We start from the raw sequence: 25626 nt of genomic DNA, 5'->3' as shown, positions 1-25626 counted from the left end.
ACTTTTTGCTGATAAAAAGAACTTCTGCTGATAAAAAATACTTCTGCTGATAAAAAAAACTTTCTACTGATAAAAAGAACTTCTGTTGATAAAAAATACTTCTGCTGATAAAAAAAACTTTCTACTGATATACAATGGAGTTGTACTCAAAAGGGCAACTCTACTGATTTCAAATTCTTTATGCACTCTGTTTTTTTTCTTTTTCTTTTTTTTTTAAATGTCTCCAAAATTTATAAAATATCTTCCCCTTTCATTTTCTTTTAGTGGGATTCCTTTTCTCGAGACAAGTGCAAAGAATAATGTTGAAAAAGCATTTATGACCATTCAAGTTATTCTAGTCAAGTAATTACTATAACCCAAATTTTCGCAAATTCTGACCGAAATTTTTATTTTCTGAACAAAATTATAAACTCTTTACCCATATCAAAATAGGTTTATAAACTCTTTAGCCATGTCAAAATAGGTCAAGGAATCCATTCCAGAGACGTCTGCTGTAATCCGCAACATTTCCACCTTTTAAAGGTCAATCAGCTAATGAAAATCACCCCAATCGGTCAAGTAATTCTAACTCTTTACCCACAATGTTTTCCCGGATGCGCTCAGCTTCAATACACATTCAATGCTCGAATATAGTGAGCGGATTCAGCTTTAAAATGGCGTTAGTAATGCAAACGCATTCAGGCATTCAAACATTAATAATGTTGCGCATTCAATAAAACGATAATACCACTGCCGTGAGCACTGAGAATTCAAAACTCAAAAACGATAATACCACTGCGTCGATGGCAATTGAACAGGCGTTCGCAGGAAGGCAAAACGTCAATCGCCGTTGCCGGGGATCGAACCCGGGTCACACTTGAGTACTGCCGTCGATTTTGAAGACCAAGAAGAAGGCTTCCCCCCGCTCGGCAACCGGTCTGCATTCCATCCCAACAAACAGCAAATTGAACGACCGTAACCCCGATGTGCAGCGAAGCCGATTGAATCTCAGCCTCGAGGGTGCATCCCTCCCCCAGATGAAAAAGATCAGGAACCACTCCTTCAAAAACGCACACAATGAACACTCACCGAAGCACTCTCCAGAGTTTTGGGCAGTATCTGGACTGATCAATTATCATGGAAACAGCAACGGCAAAGGCGCCGCCACTGGTGAGAGTTCAGGAGATTGAAAGATGATGATGGCAATTGAACAGAGCGACAGTAGTGCTGGCATTCAGAGCTGGTATATCGGCCTCAGCGTTAGGTAGACAACGTTCTGCGTGCCACCTTAACCAGAGAGGGCGAGGAAGAAATTATGGCATGGTCTGACTGCTCAGAGAGCGACAGAGGCAGAGGTAGAGTAGCGCTCTGGACAGAGGCAGTGGCAGCAATGATCAGGACAGAGGCAGTGGCAGAAATGATCAGGAGTTACAACTATTTTTAGAACTGGCTCTGATACCATGTCAGGCCAGGCAGTAACTCTCCAAAGGCAGAAAAAACTGATTCGTGTATATTCCATAGGTAACCCATTGTTATATACAATAGGGAGTGATTGTTCAGTTCATCTCCCGATGACTGTTCACCTTCCCAATTTATTTATTTACATAAAATTCCCAATCATGGAGATTAGGTGTCAACAAATTCATACAAAATAATCAACTAGTCAGATGAAGAGAATAGATTAAACTTTTCTCCATTCCCTTTTTCAACCTTTCGCCATTCTCCTTGAGATGGTAATGGGGAGACGATGGCTAGTTAATTTCCTTCTTCTATTCTTGGATTTCCTTGTCTGAATTAGAATTATCTGATGTGTGATGACGTTTGTATCCACTAGAATCCTTTGCTTCTAATATCCTGGCTAGCTGTGTCGCAGTGACCTGTAAATCAGTTGGTTCTTGAGATACTTCCCCCTTTCCTTCATTGTCTTGTGATTTCTAATTTTCCACATTGGCAGTGGATACTTTTTCTACTTCGTCCTCTTCCTCATCTAGCTCATTTGGTCGAAATTGCCATCCTTTGGGCTACTTCCGTGGTTTCTTCTTCCTTCGTGGTTCTTTCTTGGCTTCAGGGCACAAGTTTTGTAGATTTCCTATTTGTCAGCATATTTGACATATAAAGGTTGTGTTCTCGAAATATAGGAGCTAAGTCCAGTTCTACTTGTTGTGTATCAATTGTATGTGATCCCATAGGCCTTTACTGAGGTCCACTTATACGCATATTCGAGAAAAAGTGTAGATTTGTTCCTCCATTCTTTGTGTATCTATCTTTATGTATCGTCCTACAATATTCACAATGCCTTCTAGCACTAGGTCATGCCAGAAGTGTAGGGGAGGCTATAAAGTCTAACCACGATGACATTTTTTATACAGTCATGGTGTTTGCATCAAATTTTGGGAACCATGGGGTAATGAAAAGTCTCGTAGATCCCCAAAACCATGGGCCTTCCTAAAGTACAATTTCTTAATCCTTCGATGATACTTTACGATGAAGAATCCTTTATAGCAAAGATGTATTTCATATTTTGTTGTCCATTTTGTGAAGATCCACTAGAATAGACCCATTGGTTTTGGCCATAAACTATTAAATCTGCAAATGATGGTTTGGGCTTCATAAGTTGTGCATAGATTGATTGTCTCTAAAATATCTATGACTAGTTGTGGAGGGTAATTCACTTGTTCCACTATGTATGGACTATGAGTGTTAGGAATTTGTTCTCGCCATGTTGTAGTTGTTAGATCCCCTTGTAGAAAGTTTTTGCATAAGAGACCGCCCTTGATAAGTTCCTTGTTTGTTTTTGTACCCTTGGGTAAACTTGATCCAACAACCTCACTTACTGCCTTTGACTTACTTGAACCCACAACTCCACCTCTCAGTCTCAGATTTTGGATGATGGTGGTCGCAAGATGAATGTTGTAATCTTGTAGAATCTGATAATCTTGCAGAGATCTTTCACCATAGATCAGATTTTGTAGATGCGTTGAATAGCCCAGATTGATCATGATGTTCTGCTTCAGTTGAGAAACCTTGTCCAATGTTTGTACTGAAACTTATGATGATTTTCGAGCAGGGGTTTTTAAAAAAATTTGTATTGTATTATGTTCTACCAATTCTTCCTGATCGAGGGGGACATATGTTACAGTTTTAGTACCAGTGATATATGTCACCTCGGAAGCCTCCAATGAACTCTTCGCTGTGGGCATAATCCATATCGTGTTACGTTTTCTAACGAAATAGGGTCGAGCCGCATAAAAGGGTTCTAGTGGGCATAGATTTGATTCTGATTCGACCTAGCTGAGAGAGAAAAATTTTGGATCTAAAATGGACAAATCTAGCATAGATTGACTTGGCATTGTACTAGTTATCTACATTTCCGGTGGTGCCTCGATGAAATAGATAACCTCTTCGACAGAGATAAAATTCGGAGTAAGTTGATAAGATATCTTAACAGGTGCAATCACAGATGCAAATATCCAAAACCAGGCAGTGAAAAGGGTAGATCTGAGTGTGCATTGACGTGTCTCTACATGTGTGTATCGAGCCCAGAACAATAAGTCAATTAGAAGATAGAAATTTTCCTCCCTTTCGCAGATAGGAACCAAATCAGAAATGTTGTCTGTAAGAAATTGAAGGGAGTTCTCATGGCTTACCGATCTATCCAGCTCAATACAAAGGTTCTAGATATTTCCATCTGCATACTGGGCAGGAGATGCAATCCCAATGTCAACAATCTCCTAAACTATAGAGATCTTTGAAACCCTAGCTTTCTTCATCCTTTGAAGGTAAGCATAGTTTCGATTCGCATCATGGTGGAGGAGGGAGTTGTAGACGCTTATTCTCTTGATAGATCCTCCGTCGCAAATCTTAACCTTTGCCTCAAGCCTTCCATTGCCACAGATCACCAACTCCTCAGATGCTCTGTTGCTGCAGATCTTCACCATCACAGACCTATTTTTGATATCTTCATATCTTAATTCAATTCTCTTTGTTTTTTCCTTATATATATATATATATATATGAATTTAATAAATAAAAAAATGTATATATACTTGAAACGCTATATTAAAAATTCATTTTTCTTGCATCCTCAAGGTTATTGGGCAAAGTAATATTATATATTCCTCATGCAAAGGTGGTTTTTTTACCATGTTTAGGAAATCACACAAAAGCATTGAACACATCTACAACCATAATACTTAGTAATTCAACCTATATTCTCATAAAAAAATCAAGAGTTATATGGGCGCTAAATTTCTCCTTGAGGTAGGTGTTAGAAGGGGGCATAATTGGACGCCTCCATGAACAAATTTCACCAAATCAAAAGGAATATATTTCAGTTATATTGTAGCAACATATCAATTCTAGAATTTGTTTCAATTTTTTGGTTTAATTTAGAATCCCCCGAATCCCCACCTATATTGGCCTTTCAATTATTCGTTTGCATAACTTTTATAAGCCCATATCTCACTTATCATAAGTTGAATTGGTGCCAAGGGAAAGGCACATGGAATATGGTGTGAAACAATATAACATGAAGGCAACATTTAGGTCTCCATAAGTTCCACAACACCTGAGTCAAAGGAAGAGGCTTCATAACACTATGACTAAGTGATCATTCAGTCTCTTTGCATCATGGCTATTGTGCTTAACCTTGAGTTTAGTGGGATGGATGAATTTTCACTCATTTTAGTATATATATCACTTATTTTTCACTTGTTTTCCTCCTAAAGGGCCCCACATACCAAAACAAAAGCCCAAAAAACTCCAAAAACATTAAAAAACAAGAGGTAGGGATCCATCCAACAAGAGAAAACAAAAATATCTAGTTGTTGTACTTGCATATATACACATGTGTTATATGTGAGTCTATGCATGAAGCTGGGTTACACTTTTTGGCAAGAAAGGACGCATTTTAGGTGTAAAACAACAACTCAATCGAGCCATTTTAAGTGCTTTATTGAGCAATCTTTCAACCTTCGATCGAGTTGTTTGAGGGCCTAAATATAGCTCGATCAAGCATTAAAACAAACCCTCGATCAAGCTCTTGTGTAACCCGAGGTTATTTAGGAGCTTGATCAAGCCTTAAAGGTAGATCGAGCATCCGTTTAACCACATTATGGGCTCCATCAAGGTTTTCTTAAACACTTAATCGAGTTATTTGAATTTTATAACTCAAGTGCTTGATCGAATGTTTTAAGTGCTTCATTGAGCTCTTGTGGTCATAAAAATCACAATTTTAGTATCGCTTTTGTAGATTTCTATGCAACACCATCTTTTACCCTAATGGACTTAGGGCGGAATTTGTCCTTAAGTTGAGGAGTTGATCATGTTGGATTCGTGAAGGAATCCTCTATCCAATGACATGTGAGTTTCACATTTTTGAATTCACGTGATATTTTTCATCTAATTTCTTTTAACAATAATGTTTGAAATTTTTTGGATAGTTTCGAAGGGGTTGAATAAAAAATCAATAACATAAAATATACACAATGAAAAATTTTCAAAAAATACTAATATCTCATTTACGAGGCCTTTTCAAAAGGGTATTCTTGGTTTTTCAATTTATTTGAATAGTTGAAAATAAGCTTACGTGAACACGTGTTTGAAAAATGCAATTGAAATATTACTTCGCCAAGTTTGAAAAACAATAAAAAATATATTTTTGCATAACTTAGTTCTTTTTGTGTAGATCATATATATATATATATATCACATTTTAGACTAAGTTATGCAACAAGAATACACACATACCTCTTAAGGTGTGTGAAAATTTGCAAGGACAAACATTTCATTTAATGAAAAATTGACAAATCATACGACACTAGATTCATTTTGCAAAAAATATCATTAGGGCAACATCATCATTCTTTACAAATTTCCTTTCTACCCCGAATCAAAATTCATAACTCTTATTGAATTTGAAGGCTTCAATTTGAGAAAAGAGTAACATTTTGAAATTTGATCACAACATTTAGCCCATAAGTGTAACTTATATTCATAAATTCACCAATTAATTAGATATATTTCAATTTTAGTTTTTCTAACAAAGAGACATGACTGTAAATGCAATACATGATCTTACCTCATGGATGGTTCGGTATTTTCATTTATGCATTGACAAAATTTTAGAATACTAACAATTAAAGCCAATGAATTCTCATGAGGGGCCCCTTGAAAAGTTGTCTTTCCCATATGAATTGAGTGAGTTCTTGATTCACATTGGTTTTACTATATATTTTCAATCCTTTGAATTCTGAATAGTTTAACCAAAATTAGAATACTACACTACTTAGGTAATCTCAACCAAAATCCCTTGTGGTGACCTTGATCCCATCCCTTTCAACTTGTATCCTATTGTCATCTATGCAACTTTAATATCTTGAAAGAGTTAGTGATCAGAAAGGGCCAACCCCTCCTTTAAACTGCATGGAGCACTCATTGTTCCATTAAAGTGGTGTATGCCAACTCACTCAACTTATACTATTTACAAGATAAAAGATATGTTCCTACTCAAAAGGACCTTCATAACCGAGTGGTAGCTTGCTTGCTTAATTATCTAGATTGAAATATTAAACCAATACATAGTTAAAATAACAAAATTTGCATTAGTCCACCCAACATCTCAATAATATTATTTTGGAAACCAATTACCCTTTTTCCATAGCTATAATAGCTTATTGAGGGGATGGAATTGAGATTTGAAACCCCATTTTTATACACAACTACCCAAATCATTTTCTTAGTGATTTTGATTAGTTTTAGGGTAGTTTTAAATCCATTTGAAGTGAAAACATTTTGTATTCACAATGTCTAGTCATGTTAAATCGTGTTGCTATAGCTTTCCTAAGTATTTTGTAATCCTAAATTTGATAATTTTACACAAGTTATTCACTATTTAATTGGTTTCAAAATCAATAATTGAACTCAGTAATAAGTTTAGACTATCTTTCCAATGTCACAAGGAAGTGAACATCTTTTTGTTCACTTATTTTAGTTCACAGGTTTGAAAATCAACAAGCTCATTCTTGCAACTCCTTCCCAAAAAAACATATTGTCCTTTTTGGCAAACTAAACAATTAAGGGAGGACAATATCTATGTTGGGCGGTCCTAATAGGGCTTGCACACAAGTCCTCCACCTCTCTTTCTTCCCCTTTTCATCACCTTAAACACAATACCATCTAACGTATATGTAGCTTATGCCTTGTGCTAAATTACCAAAGAGATTGTGATTGGCCTCACTACAAGATAAGTGAGATTTGTCTCAATAAATAATTTTTTATTATAACAAGCACTAAGGGATTTATTAGTACATCCACATTTTAAGTATTTTATAAAGCTAACATCATTCTACCTATTCATATAAGAATCCTAGTAATGAAAATTCCACCAGAAATTCAAGAAAAACCTAATGATACACAAAATTAATCGATTTATACCTATGTAACAAACCAAATAACAAAATACAATACGAAAAATGAAAAGAGGACTATGGAAGATATGACAAGCTTGATAATCTTTAGATAAAGTCTTATATTATATAAAATTTGTTGTAGGTAAAAATTCTTATTCACTACAAAATTTATTAAAAAAAATAAAGTTTGAGAACATTTATGAATGACATTTTCCTAAATATGTTTTATTTATTTATTTCAAATATATATTAAAAATTATATGAGCACAAATTTTATTTTCTTTTAAGAAATTTTTAAATAATATGTTTTTTTATTATTTTGAGTTTGTGGTTTTGAAATCTTAAATCTCAATTTTGTTCTTGTATGCACTCTTTTTTCTTGAATTTTTGAATAAAATAATTTATTTTATGGAAAAGCTCGTTACTAAAAATCAATTCTATATGCATTTTAATAAAATTGTCTCTTAAATATTTATATGGCTTACCATTTCATGCTTTCTTTTTAATAATTCTTTAGAAATTTCAGTTGAATGTATAATCTTTTCTTTAGAACCAATAATTCTTAATATTACTCTTTTGAGTATAAAATCAAATTATGGATATTTTAACATATAAATGGATATAAATTTTTATTTACCATTAGATAATCATCCCAATTTGACTTACACGGTTACACGGATACCACTTTGCTATAAAATTAATTTTATATAGATATAATATGAAAATGAAATTCAATTCAAATTTTAGTGGATAAATATATATGTTTTTGTTGGAATTATAGATTTATATTTACTGCATAACAAAACATATGGTAATAGAATGACTTCACAAACGTTATTATCATACATGTGAAGTAAAAAAATATTGAAAAGACATAATTGACCTACTTATATATAATTTTTAATTGTAACTCTCACATTTCAATATGTTTTTGATTGAAATTCTGAAATTTCAATATGTTTTGAAGATAATGTTTTGAGTATTTTTTACTAAATTGAATTATAAAAATCTAAATATTAAATAGATATTTATGTGAAAATAATTATAAAGAATAAATTTAATGAATAAAATATCATTAATCAAAAGAAATAATTTTTTTAAATGTTTTAAATTAACCATTTGCTATTATATAATTATTATATTTTATATTTATATGTCTATTATTGATCGAAAATTATAATAAGTAAATAAAATTGAAACATTTATATTATTATTATTGAAAAATCAATATTTAATATAGTTTTATACATCATTTTATCATAAACCTATTTAACATATTATTTGGCATGTTGATAATTTATTTATTTATTTATTAAATTTCGATTTGTAAAACAACTATTGACATATATCTCAAACACATAACATTTACTATTATTTGAAATCTTATTTAAAAAATCCCACACACACACATAAATTTCTCATCATAACTTTTTATTAAATTTCAATTGGTAAAACAACTATTAACATATATCTCAAATACATAACATTTACTATTATTTGAAACTAATTGTAACTCTCAAATTTCATTATGTTTTTATTGAAATTCTGAAATTTCAATATGCTTTGAAGATAATGTTTTGAGTATTTTTTACTGAATTAAGTTATAAAAAAAAAATGTATTTAGATTTTAATTATTAAATAGATATTTATGTGAAAATAATTATAGAGAATAAATTTAATGAATAAAAAATCATTAATCAAAAGAAATAATTTTTTTTAATTTTTTAAATTAACCATTTACTATTATATAATTATTATATTTTATATTTATATGTCTATTATTGATAAAAAATTATAATAAGTAAATAAAATTGAAACATTTGTATTATTATTGTTGAAAATTCAATATTTAATATAGTTTTATACATCATTTTATCATAAACCTATTTAATATATTATTTGGCATGTTAATAATTTATTTATTTATTTATTAAATTTCAATTTGTAAAACAACTATTGACATATATCTCAAACACATAACATTTACTATTATTTGAAACCCTATTTAAAAAAAAAAAAACAAAACAAAACAAAAAACAAAAAACAAACGCGCACACACACATAAATTTCTCATCATAACTTTTTATTAAATTTCAATTGGTAAAACAACTATTAACATATATCTCAAATACATAACATTTACTATTATTTGAAACCCTATAAAAAAAAAAAAAAAACAAACACATACATTTCAACTAAAGTAAAGGAAATATTAAGTTAAATAGTAGCCAAACAATTTAAAGATGATATATAATCATAATGATAAGCAAAAAACAAATAATTTTCAATTGTTTATGTAAACTAGACCCTCAATGGGGCACAAATTTTAGCTTACTTGTTGAAACATTTCCATTTTAATAGCTCTGGTTTGATTTTAGCAACAGCTTGCATTAGAATATCAATCTTTCTCTCAATTATAGCATTGATATTGGGCATGGTCTTGATCTAGATCTTTGAGTCTCATCATTATACATATCTCCATTCACATTATCATTCCTTTTGGGACGTCAATGCTTCTTCCTTGCTAGTTCATTGTCTAAGAGACTTTCTTCCATAAACTAAAACATTGAAGACATGAGTGCTAAAACATTGAAGACATAATTCAATCAGGCAGCAACATTCTCTAAAGTCAATTCCTTATTAGTCCCTGTGCAAAGGGCCGGTAGGGACTATAGTAATCGGTTTTCCGAATATGCATTAGTACGACACTGAAACCAAGGACTTTTTTTCCCTTTTAACCAAAGTTTGTTTATATTACTGAAATTCTTTTTTCCTCTGACCAATTACTGTACTTAAATCTTATATTTTAACCAATCAAAGAAATCATAGTCTTATTTGGCCTCAAATTGAGGCATTCTTCATTTTAAAGCTTAGAGTAATAAGTAAACGCGTCATATAAATGTTCATATAAATGAACGTTGGTTTAATGCTAGCATTAATTTATAGACATTAAATGTCTATAGTGATATGTCTGTTACTATATATCATGTATGAGAAACAAGCTAGAATGTTTGACATGTCATTGCAGCTTCCGTGTCAAATTTGCAGCTTGCATGAGAACCCAATGGTGCATGCTTGACAATTGTTGTTCGCTTGAGAATCTGATCTGGGTGTGGTCTTCCTTGTTTTAAACCTGAACTCCCTTTGCTGGCCTCACTTTGTTTCACCTTCCTGGTCACCTAGTAAATGCTGTTGTTCCGCTGGCTTCGTTCATTGGTTTCTTGTAGGTCACCTGGTAAATGTTGTTGTTCCGCTACATTCGTTGGTTGGTTGCTTGTTACTTACAGATTAATGTAACAGATTAATGCTGTTGTTCAGGCGGCTTCGTGTTCGGCCTGGCATCCTCTAGAGATGGAAGAAGCAGAGGTTATACCTGGTCGCAACCTGGGACAAGGTTTCATAAGATATTCATACGATCGCTGATTTTCTTCCTCCTAACCTGCATTTGATGAGGATTTAATAGAAATAAACTTCTCTGTATTATTAGATATGGAAAGAGTAAATACTAGTGTTATTTACGTAGTTTTACCCTTTCTGCAAGGCTATGACTATCGGTAGCCTGTCCTCTTCCTGCTCTTACGTATATGCAGTCATTTCCAGACTTTGCACTTGGTTCCTTCGCCACAATATTGGGCAGCAATCCCGGAGTGACCTGCCTGGTAACATCTATGTCGGTGCTCGATTTCTTCTGAAATCACAAGTCAATAATAGCGTGCCTTGTCCTTGTTATTCTAAAAACAAGATGACTGTCAACGTAAAGGAATAAAATATGATTTTATGGAAAAATGTAATCACTTAGTGACAAGCCAAGAAGTTCCATTGTACAATTTTAAGCACGTCACCTATAAAGTCAGTATGTGGAAGTTAACTTGGCATGCATCCTACAGGAACTTCATGGTGATTTGAAAATGTAGTTGATATATTCTTGGATGTAATTGTAATCCATATTGTGTTGAGTGGAGAAAATAGTAAATACTGCCCAAACACACTGCATTTGGCAGACAAGAAAATGGACTACCACTTTAACTCGACAGAGTTGCCTAAGAAGAGGAAGTGGGAAGAGCGGAACTTGACAGATCTCGCAGCTTATTCTCGCAGCTACTAAGCTAACGGGCAGCTTTGAAAAATGGCTACGGCATCTGCGCTATGCTAAGATTTGGTGCGGAACTGAAAGCATATATTCAGAATAGGATAGCTTACCCAATTCCATGGATATTTCATCTTCTGGAAGAGGGCTTCCTAGAATGGCTGAGTCTGTATCAGTGTAATAACAATCTTCTCGGCATATGTATTTGTACATATGAATACGAGCACAAGCCGTAATAGCAGCTGCAATTTGTACAGCAGATATCTTAGGAGGATTCCAATCCAGGTCTGAAACATGTGAAGCATTGCAAAGGTAACAGTAAGTATGGAATGAACTCGGCAAGGAGAGGATTATATTTCTCACACATGCGAATTACAGAAAACAGAAAAGGATTATATTTCACACACACGCGAATTACATTCATTTCTTACAGATCCAAAGGCATCCACCCTAACCAACATCCATAACCCGAAATCATAGCTAGGAACAGAAAAATACGCAGTTGGAACCTGGGTCTGTGAAGGCTAGGAACTCTAGCTTGGTGAGTAAAAAATTCCGGAGAAGTCGAGCAACAATAGCGTGAAGTGAACAGCTATGTGAAACCCGCCTGTAACGAAGCCAAGAAAATCGATTACCATTGTTTTCAAACGTAAGGAATTTTAAAAACCCTAACGAATTAACTGAGATATCAGTTTCCTTTCTGTGCTTGAGGAGTACACCTGGAAGTGGTCACCAATAAGCCGCTAGCCGCACTGGTAGCCTGGCCTAGCAGAGGATTTATCCCCTGGAAACCTGTAGTGCTGCCTGGCATTTATGCCCTTCCTCCTAAGTACACGAAAACCCTGAGTAAACAGTAAGACTAGATTCTTATTATTTGTAGCATGGTTCTGGCAGTGTGTTGCAGGTCTGGAGAGCCATGTTTCTGGCACAAGTGTTGCAGATTTGGAGAGCCATGGTGGTTCTGGCAGCGTGTTGCGGCTCCAGAGAGCCATGGTTGACCCTCCTTCATAGATCAATTTTCAAAAGCGTTCATCCCTTACTTGGCCTTGTTTCCCACATTCCGTAAAAACACGTCGCTGCGTACAAACACGTTACTGCATGCATGTGATCACATGTCTCCTGTGTAACGTGTCACCTCGTCGTGAAAGTTATTGGATTTCACTTGGGTAGAATATTGTTGTTATAAAAATGCGTGAACTATCTAAGACTTCTGTTAACGGAAATTAGTGTTATTAAAATGTCTAAATTAATCTTCAAGTTTAAACCTATATTTTCTAATGCATTCTAATCAAATTTATATAAAATAAATGACTTTGAATATTCCTATCAAATATCCTACTTTTTTCAATCGTTTTTGGAAGAATCTGTATCTTCGGCCCTTAACAAAACATAAATGCAGCCAATACCGGGCTGTCCACGCAATATTTTCTCCAAGAAAACTGCACCAAACAAATAGCAATTAAATTCATTATCATGAAACCCAAATGTACGTAAATATCAATTTAACATTCATAATGCCTGAAATACTTTTACCAAGGAAGTTGATCGATCCAGTCACTAATATCTTCTTGTCCTTGAGAAATCCTGAAACCTTGGACGCCATCTCTTACTTAACACTAGACAAATCTGGAGCTCCCACTGAAAGTATCAAAAGCAGATAGGTGCATCTGATACATATTGTTCGTGAGTATTGAGGAGTTTTTTTATATGTTTAATTTAAAATAAAATAGAAATTCACTCCTTCGCGTTCAAATCTTATTTTCTCCAAAATAAGAAGTGTACGCAAAATATTGTTCCCACAATCGAGGCAGCTATGATACATGCGACCTGCACTCAATTGCTTAATTTTCATCATTGAGAAGATCGTGCAAAGTTGAAGATTGTTTCTAATGACATAATGATATATAATGACTATAAAGTAGAAAATTGGGACTCAATACGTGTGCAATTTGTGTCCTGACTGCTGCCATTTTCAGGCCATTTCTTGGTAGACTTTGTTGGAAAATCCCTAATTCCACGCCTTCCAGAACTTTGGATCCTGCTCCAGCGTCAATTGGATAATTTTCACAACAATGGAGGAAAGCAAATCATCAAATTCACCTATTGTTCACAAATAATACACGAATGGAATCTCAGTCAACATAGCAGTAAAGGAAAACGCATTTTGAAAATCATAAATCTCACGCACTTAATCTTAGTCAATCTGGCATAATACAGTGTCCGCACTAATATGCTTATTTAAATAAAAATTATAGAGAGGAATATGCTTATTATATGTTTTTTTTAAATATGATTCTATATATGATTGTATCTGGCTAAATACAATGAGAATGCAAAGAAATTTTCCGTATTACATCTGCTTGAACACATGCAATTAGAAATTTTCCCTATTACATCTGCTTGAACACATGCAATTACTAATGCAAGGTCAAAAGACTATGCAAGTGGATCATGTAGACACTATGCGTGGCGTACCTTTCTTCCCTATTACATCTGCTTGAACACATGCAATTACTAATGCAAGTTCAAAAGACTATGCAAGTGGATCATGTAGACACTATGCATGGCGTACCTTTCATTCCCACCAGATTCGGCTGCTTCTGTTTTAATTGCTTCTGTTTTCTCTTCAGTTAGCGGCAGGGACTTGCTGCTTTGCAGCCTCCCTTGTTTCTCATTGAATTTAAATGATCAATTTTCCAATATTATAGACCCGCAACTTCCATAAAAGTATAATCATTTAGATTGAAAGAAATAATTCATCAACATTTCAAGTGGATAAGCGCAAAAAAATAAAGTAACACCTAATTTTTAAAGGATATTAAATTAAAATCTAATCTTAAACGCATACTTATTCAATCTTGAAGTTAAAATGAAAAATAAATTCCTAACCTATCAATGCTCTTAATAATTCAATGCTCATTTAGTAGTTAATAATTATTATGCGTTTGGAAGTTTGAGAGATAGATTAATGGATAATCACAAACATTTGATGCTTAATTCATGTAGCATGTGAAAATTTGTTAAGAACTCCATTACCCAATAAATTAGCCATTGAACTTCAATCTTTGATGCTTCATGGAGAAGAATCATCACCATTTAAAGCTCGATGTTACAACTATAATGATTTTACACAAATGATGGTGATTATTCGAGGAAGACAAATCTAGGGAGAATCAATTGACTCTTTCGTGCTGCATTAGAGGCTGTCCATCATTTGGTTAGGGAGCAGCTCACTGGGAGATTAATTCTAAAGGGTAGCTTTTTAGCTATTGTACTTTTGATTATATATTAATGGAATTGTCTTTTTATGAGTATATTATTATGATTATGGTTAAAGTTTAGTGAAATTTTAGTTTAAATATTACTATAATTATTTGTTGGAATGACGCTTCTGTGATCCATATTAAGTATGAAAAAATTTTCGGTGTAAATCACATTATAAAATATTTGTCCACATGTTTCGAACTAACGAGAGTGTGGTTCAACAAGTTGAAGAATCAGATCATGGTTGCATTTTAATAGGGAGAACAAATCTTCCAACAACTATTTTAATAGGGAGAACAAATCTTCCAACAGCTAAGATTGACTAGGAAATGGCTACAAGCCACTGATGATTATATTTGACTAAGTAACAGCTAACTTTGACTAGACAATTAGACTAGACATGGACTAAGGGATAAGGACATAGACAAATATGTATATTATTAAAATATATTTTGGGTTTTGAATGTTAAATTAATGATTTTATGAATATTTCATTTTAATATTATAATGCTTAACTAACTTATATTAAGAATAGTTATAGGAAAGTTAATAAATAAGTAAAAAGTTACTATGTTTAAGTTAAAATGTTTAATAGTGATTAATATTAATAATAGTGTGTATCTATTACCCTAATATCACTATAACTGTAATACTAATATTATAGATTTAAAATTATATTATTATTATCTAATAGTTAGTAATAGTATTATCCTAATGTTACTAATGGATTGTATAACCTATTAATAGAACCCAATAATTAAACATGTATATTTAATTTATCTAATAAATTTTAGATTAATAATCATTTATAATCTCATTATGATAGTCATAAAAGGGGTCATCAAATAAATCTAAGGGAAACGAACGGATGGAAAATTATAAAAAGACTAGTAGGACAAAAACAAAAATTATGGACTTATAACTCCTAAAACTTTGACATTGATATTATAACTTTAATTATTATAATATTCTTATTTAATAGTTAATAATGGTAATGTTCTTCTTGATATTAATATTGTATAACTTATTAATAGAGCCTATTAAATAAAACTCAAATCATTCTAATAAACTCAGAACATGGGTAAGAAGGGTAAGAAGATGGGAAAAAAATCAACTAGGAGGAGAGGGCGGGGATCCAACAACAGTTGATCTTAGACCAGTTATTTCTATTGAGATTGTTTGCCTTTTTTTCAATGTCAATTGCTTTTCTAAACTTCTGATAGTGAAAATAAAAAACCTTCGCAATAACTTAAACCTCCTCGATACAACTATGATACTTGGTTGTCTCCGCGATGTCCGAGCAAAAGACCGGGTCCTCCCATGTTTTAGGTCCGAAAACATGTGTGGCTTCGAGAGATCTATTATTTCAACACGACATTAACCTAAGCCAAACACGATAAACATGTGTCTATTTTATTGAAACCAAGGAAGACCGTTCGGAACGTCAACATAAAATCAGAGTACAGAGAGTCGAGGAGTTGGAACAGCCACGAGTTCATAAACCCAGGGCAGTGTCAGTCCATTAAACCTTTCACTCATATCCAACTCCTGCCCATTCATCTTCCCCGAGAGCCTCCAGTTGAAACAGTGCAACAGCTGCCCCATCCCAAACTCTACAACCAACATTCCTAATTGTTGTCCGGGGCATCCTCTCCGTCCCGCTCCAAATGGAATCCACTCAAAGTTCTGAACATTTACATCCACCTCTTTCGCCCCAGTTTTTTCCTGCATGAACCTCTCTAGCTTGAAACTTTCTGCATCCTCCCACGACTTTGGATTCCTCCCAATCGCCCAAAGGTTGAGCAGAACACAAGTGCCACCAGGGATTTCATAGCCCGATACACTGTAATCCTCCAAAGATAAATGGAGAATGGCAAGAGGCCGTGGTGGGTGGAGTCTAAGCGTTTCTTTCACCACAGCTTGTAAATTAACGAGACAAGGCAGATCATATTCTTGTACCATACGCTCCATTCCAACCATGCGTTCAAGCTCCTCCTCAAGCTTCTTCAGCAATGGCGGGTTTCTCAGCACTTCGGACATTCCCCACTCTATTGCAATCGATGACGTGTCCGTTCCCGCGGCGAACATATCCTGCAAAGACAACGTACACCAATCTCTACTTTTTAAAAGTCATAGAAATTGAATGTTTTATTGTGAAAAAACATTTGATGTACAGCAATGACGCCTTTAATATGTTTTCGTTTAATTTGGAATTCTGTATCATTATCTGCACAGATTGCAAGCAAAACGTCCACAAGATCAGGGGTGACGTTGGGTCATTCCGCGCAACGTGTTCCTCTATCACATTGTTGAAGAAATGGTCTACCGTCTTGTGTATTCTCTTAAATCGCCGTCCCAAACCTTGCAAATCCAGCCACGCCAAGTATGGTATATAATCTGCGATATTGAAAGTACCGGCTAACAGAAAACTTTCTTTGACGCTCTCAATTGACTGTTGGTCTGAATACTTTCTACCGAAGGCCATCCTGCAGATAATAGAAGTCGCAAGTGTTGACACAGCTTTGCTAATGCTTACGAGAACATGAGAACCCTCAGTTCTGCAATAATAGAACGAATCATAGCCGACACTTCCTCTTCTCTTATGAAGCGGAAGGACTCCAAGCTTTTGGAGCTGAGCAACTGTAAAACACAGATCTTACGCATTTGTCTCCAGTAAGGACCATACGTAGCATAGCCCACGTTAGAGAAATTATATGACAAATACTTAGCAGCCATGGATTGAGGTCTTCCAGCGAAAAGGCGATCATTATTCTTGAGAAATTCCTTGGCCATATCTGCGGAGGAGACGACTAGGGTGAGGGCAGAGGACCCCAGGCGCAGAGACATGAGAGGCCCGCATTTGAGAGAGAGAGTTGCTAGGGCTTGGTGTGGAAGGTGTCTGAGCAGGAGGTGTAGGTTTCCATGTTGGGAATTTCTGATGATTCCGAACAAAATTCAATAGAGCATAACAATGCTCTGATACCACTGTTGGGGTTTTTTTGGTAAAATCTCAAAAACAAACAAACTGAACACACACAGAGACAATGCTCTGTTTTTCTCTCCACAAGATCTTTGCACAGGGAAGCTTAAATTTTTTTTCTGAGAACAGAGTATTACACACCCACACAGAGATTTGTATTCATTAAAATTTAATGCCTGATACATATTTATTAAAATTTTTACATTACATTCACAAAAAAAATCTTTACTCACACCATACGATTCTCCATGCTTCCTCCTAGTTTGGGCAACCAACCAAAATTACATTTCAACTTGGTTTTTTTTATACTCTGCTTGCTTCACTCTACGCACTGCTCTGCGATATTTCACCTTACTTCACACTGGTCAACAAAAAACATTACCTAAGCTTATGCGCTCCCCCCATTTTTCTTTATGCACTGCTGTGCAATATACATTGGTTTTTTGTTGCTGCCTCGTTCTTCAAACGGTCAACACACTAAAAATATTACGGCCCTCCCATATGCAAAAATACAACAATACAGAGCACGTTTCTGTTGGGCTCGTTATATCAAAAAAACACATAAAACAAAACATATGTAAAAACAAAACGAACACGCACAATTACATTTTACGTGCCGTAAATAAAAACTTAAATGTTCACCTACTCATATGACACTTTATTAAATGCCTTAATAAAAGAGAACTGCTGTCAACCAAACTTGTTTCACTTCCATGCAATGTTTTTAATGTAGGCTCGTATGCAGGTATGCAAGTTTCATTGATGGATGGCGGAGAACGACGAAGCAAATCGGACGGTGGACAAGGATATCGGAAGACCTTTTGCTGCAGAACGATAGCGTCCGATAAACCTGTACGGAAGTGGAATTGGCTGAGGACGCGTGGCTGAAATTTGTTGGATCGGAATCGATTATATGGAAACTACTTTCACCACAAAAGCGGTCCGAAATCTGTCAGGCGGTTTGCTGGTTTCGCTGAGCGGTTTCGGGGTTGTACGTGCTGGCTGAGTTGCTGTCCACGCTGCGTCCACGGTGCCTGCAGTTGGAATTAATATTCCAACACTCCCCCTTAATTTCAACTGCTGAAAATAACATCTTCCTCACATAGAGAGATTCACTAACTGCTGTTACAAAAATATCTTCCTCACATAGAGGGATTCACCAACACTGCTTCTGATGCAGTTCCACAAACAACAAAATAGTCTTCCTCTTAACAGAGGGATTCACTTGAGACTGTGCTGAAGAGCACCTTCCTCATGACAGAGGGATTCACCAGTGTATGCTAAAAAGCATCTTCCTCTTGACAGAGGGATTTACCACACTATGCTGAAAAGCATCTTCCTCTTGACAGAGGGATTCACCAAAAGACAACAGATCTTCCTCTTAACAGAGGGATTCTCCAACATGCCTTCTTCAGAGGCACTTCAATCTGTCTCTTACATTCATTTAGCACATACGCGCTGCAGCGTATTGCCTTTTGTTTTCTCAACAAAACGACTGCAAAGATTTCACGTTGTTGTGTTTTCTTTGCATTGCATTTCATTTGTGCTACTGCGCATTCCCTTTCTGTTGTTTTCACAATGAAAAAATACCAAAACTTCACGTTGCTGCCTGCTCCCCTTCATTGATTACAATTGTACTGTTGCTGTGTCTCACTTGCATTTCAGATGCAAACAACAAAAAACTGCATTTACATTTTCTGCTGCAAAGAAAAATTTCTTTTACATGCGCTGCTGCCCATTACATTTCGTTTTTTTTAACAAAAAAAACTTCATGCTGCTGCATTTTTCATATTCACATTGCTATGTGTTTTTACTACATATTCTCCAACAACAGAAACAAGACTTACATTACCCTTTTCACTGCTGTGTGAAAAATTTCATTGCATTCTCAAACACTGGGCATTTACGCTTTGTTGCGTTTTGCCCTCTTCTCATTTTCCTCTCACTGATTTGCGTTTTCATTGCCAATATAAAACATTTCCATCTGCTGTGTATTACACTCACTCTGCTGTGAGTATATTCTCTCATATTACATAAAAGGAAAACTACATTCCATTGCTATGCATTTCAATCCATGTGTTCCACAAAAAAAAATTCCATGCTGCTGTGCATTCTAATCCATGTGCTCCACACACAAAAGTTTCCACGCTGCCCCTGTTCTATGTTTTTCCTTCGCACTACTGTGCGTTCTACTGCTTCTCATTTTTCTTATCGCGATGCTGCACTTCACATTTCAACGCTGCCCCTTTTCCTTCTCCGCACTTCTGTGCATATTGCATTGCATATGTGAAAAAAAATTACATTTTTCAACACCGCTGCGTATTACATTTCAGAGGGATTAACAAAAAGATTTCATTTGCGCTCTGCTACGCTGCAATACATCCTCCACGCAATCTCCATGCCCTGCAGACTTTTCTTCTCTGCTTTTATGGCAGATTTAATTCCATATCTCTCCCCTATAAGAAGATCTTCATCAAAGAATGACTGTTAATAGAGTTCAGCAATTATGATAAAAAATTACAGGCTCCCCTTAACTGTATGCATCATCTTCTTTCAGCAAAGTTTTCTCAAAAGAAACTTAGATCAACTAGGGAGCTCAAGGGACTTTCAGGCTGTATTTCCTTCTTTCTCCATACTTGTGTAACTTTCTTCTTTTGCATGGGTCTAGCTTGTGTAAGAGCCCATGTTAAGTTACAATCACGTGCCATATGCCTAATGTTATGACACTTGAAACATTCTACATTGTTCATGAATAAGAATTCATGATTTATTCTTGCAAAATTGTTTCTTGGAGGTTGTCGAAGACCATAACATCTATCTCTATGAAATGCTCTACAGTCTTTTGCCATATGACCAAAGTTTGAACAATAATAACAATAACCAAAAAATGAACTTTGGTACCTTGGAGATGGAGGTTTCCTTGATGTGCTTCTGAAGCTTTTCTGCCTTGTGATCCCTTGATGATAACCATTGCCTCTTGCCTCTTTGACATCATTAACATTTCTTCTTGGAGTTAGTTTTCTACTTGGAGTAGGATTTATTCTATTGTACCCATGATCTTTCTCCTTGACTTTGCTGGAACTAGGAGCATCACCATTTCTTTCTGGCTTCTTCACATCTCCTTTGCTTAAAGCATCTTCATTCTTGTTTGAGGGTTCACCTACATACCCGAGTCCTGATTTATCAGATGGAGATCTGTGATAGCTGAGCATGTCATCCAAGGCTTGAGAGCTCTTCATGATTTTGTTCATCCCTTCAACCTTTTTCCTGAGGAGGACTATTTCTTCTTCCAATCTTTCACATTCATTATTTTTCTTTGTAAGTTGTTCCTCGGTTTCTTCCTTGCTACGAGTAGCTTCAGCTGCTACTATTTTAAGGGAGATAATATCTAACTTCAATTTGGAGATTTCTGCTTGACTACTCTCCATTCTCTTTTCAGATTCTTGTGCCTGCTTCCTGGCTTCTTGTAGTTTAGACTTAAGGGAGGAGACCTTTGCCTTGTACTGTCCAATCTCTTCTACAAGTTTGTTCACTCTCTTGTGCCTTTGTTCAAGCTGACTTGACAATATATCTTCCTACTTATTTGCTTTATTCAACTGATTTGTCATTGATATGACTTCTTCATGATGCTTCCTCTTGCTTTCATCAAGTTCCTTCTTAAGCTTGACGAGCTCTTCATCCCTTTCTTTTACTTGAAGTTTAATGAGGTCAACCTTCTCACATTCAGCTTCTATGATGGGTTCAGAATTTTCTTCTTCACTGATGGTCATGGTCAGTGCTCCCTTTGCATGAAGGTCATGAAGTCTGTCCCATATCTCCTTTGCTGATGAATATTTTCCTAGATTCTTCTTTACAGAATCAGGCAGTCCATCCAAGATTATTTTTGCTGCTTGTGCATTACACTCCTTGGATTCTCTATCCATCTTGCTATCATCAATCACTGATTCCCAGATTTCAATCCCTTCAGACTGTAAGAAAGCCCTCATTTTTATTTCCCATATATCAAAGTTCCCATCGAACCTTGGAGCCTCAAATAGAATGCTTTCAAATAGATTGTTTTCTATTTTAATAGAAGAGGGAGACACAACCTTAGGGGGTTTGGACACTTTCTTCCTTGACCTTGCCATTCTTAACTATGTTTAAAATACCTGACTGTGTTTTTAAAATGACTCACTGTTTCTTCAACAGCAACACAGAAAAAAAACTTTGAGGAATACCTGGGTTCTTTTGCCTGAGACTTCACTCTGCTGGAGAAGACTTACTGCTGCAACAAGATTCTTTCCTTCAGCTTCTTTGACACTTTTAAAGAGACTGAACCAGCTTTGTCACCATCAAAGAGCCTGGACCAGCTCTGGTACCACTGTTGGGAATTTCTGATGATTCCGAACAAAATTCAACAGAGCATAACAATGCTCTGATACCACTGTTGGTGGTTTTTCTGGTAAAATCCCAAAAACAAACAAACTGAACACACACAGAGACAATGCTCTGTTTTTCTCTCCACAGGATCTTTGCACAGGGAAGCTTAAATTTTTTATTTTATTTTTTCTGAGAACAAAGTATTACACACCCACACAGAGATTTTTATTCATTAAAATTTAATGCCTGATACATATTCAGTAAAATTTTTACATTACATTCACAAAAAAAAATATTTACTCACACCATACGATTCTCCATGCTTCCTCCTCGTTTGGGCAACCAACCAAAATTACATTTCAACTTGGTTTTTTTTTATACTCTGCTTGCTTCACTCTACGCACTGTTGTGCGATATTTCACCTTGCTTCACACTGGTCAACAAAAAACATTACCTAAGCTTATGCGCCCCCCCCCCCCCCCCCCCCCATTTTTCTTTATGCACTGCTGTGCAATATACATTGGTTTTCTGCTGCTGCCTCGTTCTTCAAATGGTCAACACAGTAAAAATATTACGGCCCTCCCATATGCAAAAATACAACAATACAGAGCACGTTTCTGTTGGGCTCGTTATATCAAAAAAACACATAAAACAAAACATATGTAAAAACAAAACGAACACGCACAATTACATATTACGTGCCGTAAAAAAAAACTTAAATGTTCACCTACTCATATGACACTTTATTAAATTCCTTAAAAAAGGAGAACTGCGGTCAACCAAACTTGTTTCACTTCCACGCAATGTTTTTAATGTAGGCTCGTATGCAGGTATGCAGGTTTCATTGATGGACGGCGGAGAACGACGAAGCAAATCAGATGGTGGACAAGGATATCAGAAGACCTTTTGCTGCAGAACGATAGCGTCCGATAAACCTATACGGAAGCGGAATTGGCTGAGGACACGTGGCTGAAATTTGTTGGATCGGAGTCGATTATACGGAAACTGCTTTCACCGCAAAAGCAGTCCGAAATCTGTCAGGCGGTTTGCTGGTTTCGCTGAGCGGTTTCGGGGTTGTACGTGCTGGCTGAGTTGTTGTCCACGCTGCGTCCACGGTGCCTGCAGTTGGAATTAATATTCCAACACTGGCGACCACAGTGGGAGAGGACCCCATATCTGCGGAGGAGACGACTAGGGTGAGGGCAGAGGACCCCAGGCACAGAGACATGAGAGGCCCGCATTTGAGAGAGAGAGTTGCTAGGGCTTGGTGTGGAAGTTTTCCGAGCAGGAAGTGTAGGTTTCCAAAGATCGGCAATGGAAACGGCCCCGGTGGCAACCTCCTTTTTCTCACTTGGAACAAGAATGCGCATGACACCGCTAATGCAAGTAGGATAGGAAAGGAAAATTTTATACAAAAATCAGCACATTCCAGCACTGGCCGCTCAGAACACAACAAATTTGCCATTGCTAGCAAATTAGCCACCCACAACGAATGAGGTACTCCATAGGCTCGTCACATCTATATATAACAAGAATTGGATCTGGCACTCCTAAGTGGAGTCGTCTACCGAGGCGGAGGAATTGTCGGAATCCGGGAAAAAAAATCAAAAAATCTTGTAAAAGCAGTGTTTGAATCGTGTTTTTGATGGTGGGAATGGATTCAGCACCATCACAAATGTTTAGGACACCTAAAATTTCGAAGTTTAACAACTATAATTTAGATTTACAAAAATCTACAAAAATCCTTGCCAAATATTACGATAAAAATTTCCATAAATTTCTAAGCTATTCCTGCAGCTAGTTAGACTACGGCGTCCTGAGTTTATGTTCGAAAGTATACTGTAAAATGATGTGATTGACCGTAACTCTGCACCTGTAAACCAGCCGGAGGAACCGCATTTTCAAATAAATAAATAAATGTAACTAACTTCGTAAGTTTCATACGCACACACTGCCCAATAGAAAGGTATGACGACCTTCATAAAATTAAAGATATTTTGTTCACTAATACCGCCACATTGTCGACATTTTCAATCTGCCACGAAACTGACAAGAATTCTTGTCGCCCTTTTATAAGACAAGAATCTCGGGAGTAGATGTCTCTCTTTTGCTGAAAGTTGATTAATATATGGAAGCGGAGTAATTGTTTTAACAGTTAAAAGTAGCTGGAATTTAGGTAAAAAAATTTCAAAAAATCTTGAAAATGTCGTGTTTGAATCATGTTTTTGATGGTAGAAATAGATTCAACTCCATCAAAAACATTTTGGACACCTAAAATTATGAATTTTGACAGTGTTTAATTGAATTTACAAAAATCCTTGTGAGATTTTTTCAAAATATGGCCGAAATTTCCACAACTTTTCAGGGCAAAACGCATAATTTGTAGACTATGGTAAAAGGTAAAGTTGCCAAGGAAAGAAGAAAATCAATGGTATCTAATAAGTATGGTTTGTCAAGTATGTTATACTTAATATATATATGATTTTACCATCAATTCATAACATAATTCTTAATATAAAGATCATTAGAACATAATAAAAAAATTGATATGGGAAATGTTTTTATTTTTTATTATTACTATTTTTACATAGTTAAAAAAAATTGTTATAATTTAGTTGCGAAATAAGTAATAGGGATATTTTTATTACTATTATTTAAGGTAAATTACATTACCGAGAATTATTAGCTAGTAGTCTATAAGGGACAGGTTTTTCTAGTGCTATATGCTCTTGCGTTTTCCTTACTTTTGAGGAAAATAAACTCTTAGCCAATCAGAGAAAAAAAAAACACTTATGACATTCCATAGGAAATCAAGAACAAAATGCCAGATATATATTATATCTTAAACATATCATGAAGCTTAACTAAATCTTATTTGAACAAGATCAAACAGTTTAAAAGACAAAATAGATAACACATTACTATTAGACACTTCCGAGATGGATACTAACCCAAGATCTAATAGCAAAGCTTCTTGGATAACACACCCCAAAGCATTATTTTCACTCTATGTATGAAAAATTTGCACATCTTTATATTGCTCATTATATTTCTCCTATAGCTAGAAGATTTTCCTTTCACTCAATTCTAAATGAAGGATTCTTAAGACAACTCTTCCATTAAACTAGTCTACAAGGACTTTTGAATCTCATACTGTAACGTCTTGCAGATGTGTGACGCGTTTGGGCACTAGGCGAACCGGGCACGCGTGCGGGTAGGCGACGAGTTGGAGCGCACAGTGGTTGTGCGACGGGCGCAACACGGGTGCGACAGACTTGTGATAATACTTGCAACGATATACGATACAAATGAAAGTGCGATGGAGTTTATACCCGCTTGCAGCGTTTGGCGATATACTTGAGGCCGACTTGCAATGGAGGGTGGGCCGACTCATGTGTTGTGCGTTGAACGACGGCTAAGGGGTGTGCGCACGAAGGTTGGGTGGTTGGCTGGGCAAGCCCCACCCACACATTGCGATGGCTATATATGAGTGCGTTTTGGAGAGCATCCAATCATCATTCATTCGATCAACACTTCACACAAGTAGT

The 25626-nt window shown here is 35.6% G+C and overlaps 1 pseudogene; it reads right to left on the bottom strand.

The window, feature by feature from the left end:
* Positions 1–16194: 16194 nt before the first annotated feature.
* Positions 16195–23543, bottom strand: LOC149233173 (cytochrome P450 71AU50 pseudogene; annotated as a pseudogene).
* Positions 23544–25626: the final 2083 nt, after the last annotated feature.

This window comes from Pinus tabuliformis, chromosome J, assembly GCF_031772625.1.
Source record: "Pinus tabuliformis cultivar Carrire ecotype Pingquan chromosome J, CPIR1, whole genome shotgun sequence".
NCBI lineage: Eukaryota > Viridiplantae > Streptophyta > Pinopsida > Pinales > Pinaceae > Pinus > Pinus tabuliformis.
The sequence above is the reverse complement of the archived record's forward strand: the minus strand, read 5'-3'. Positions and strand labels throughout refer to the sequence as shown.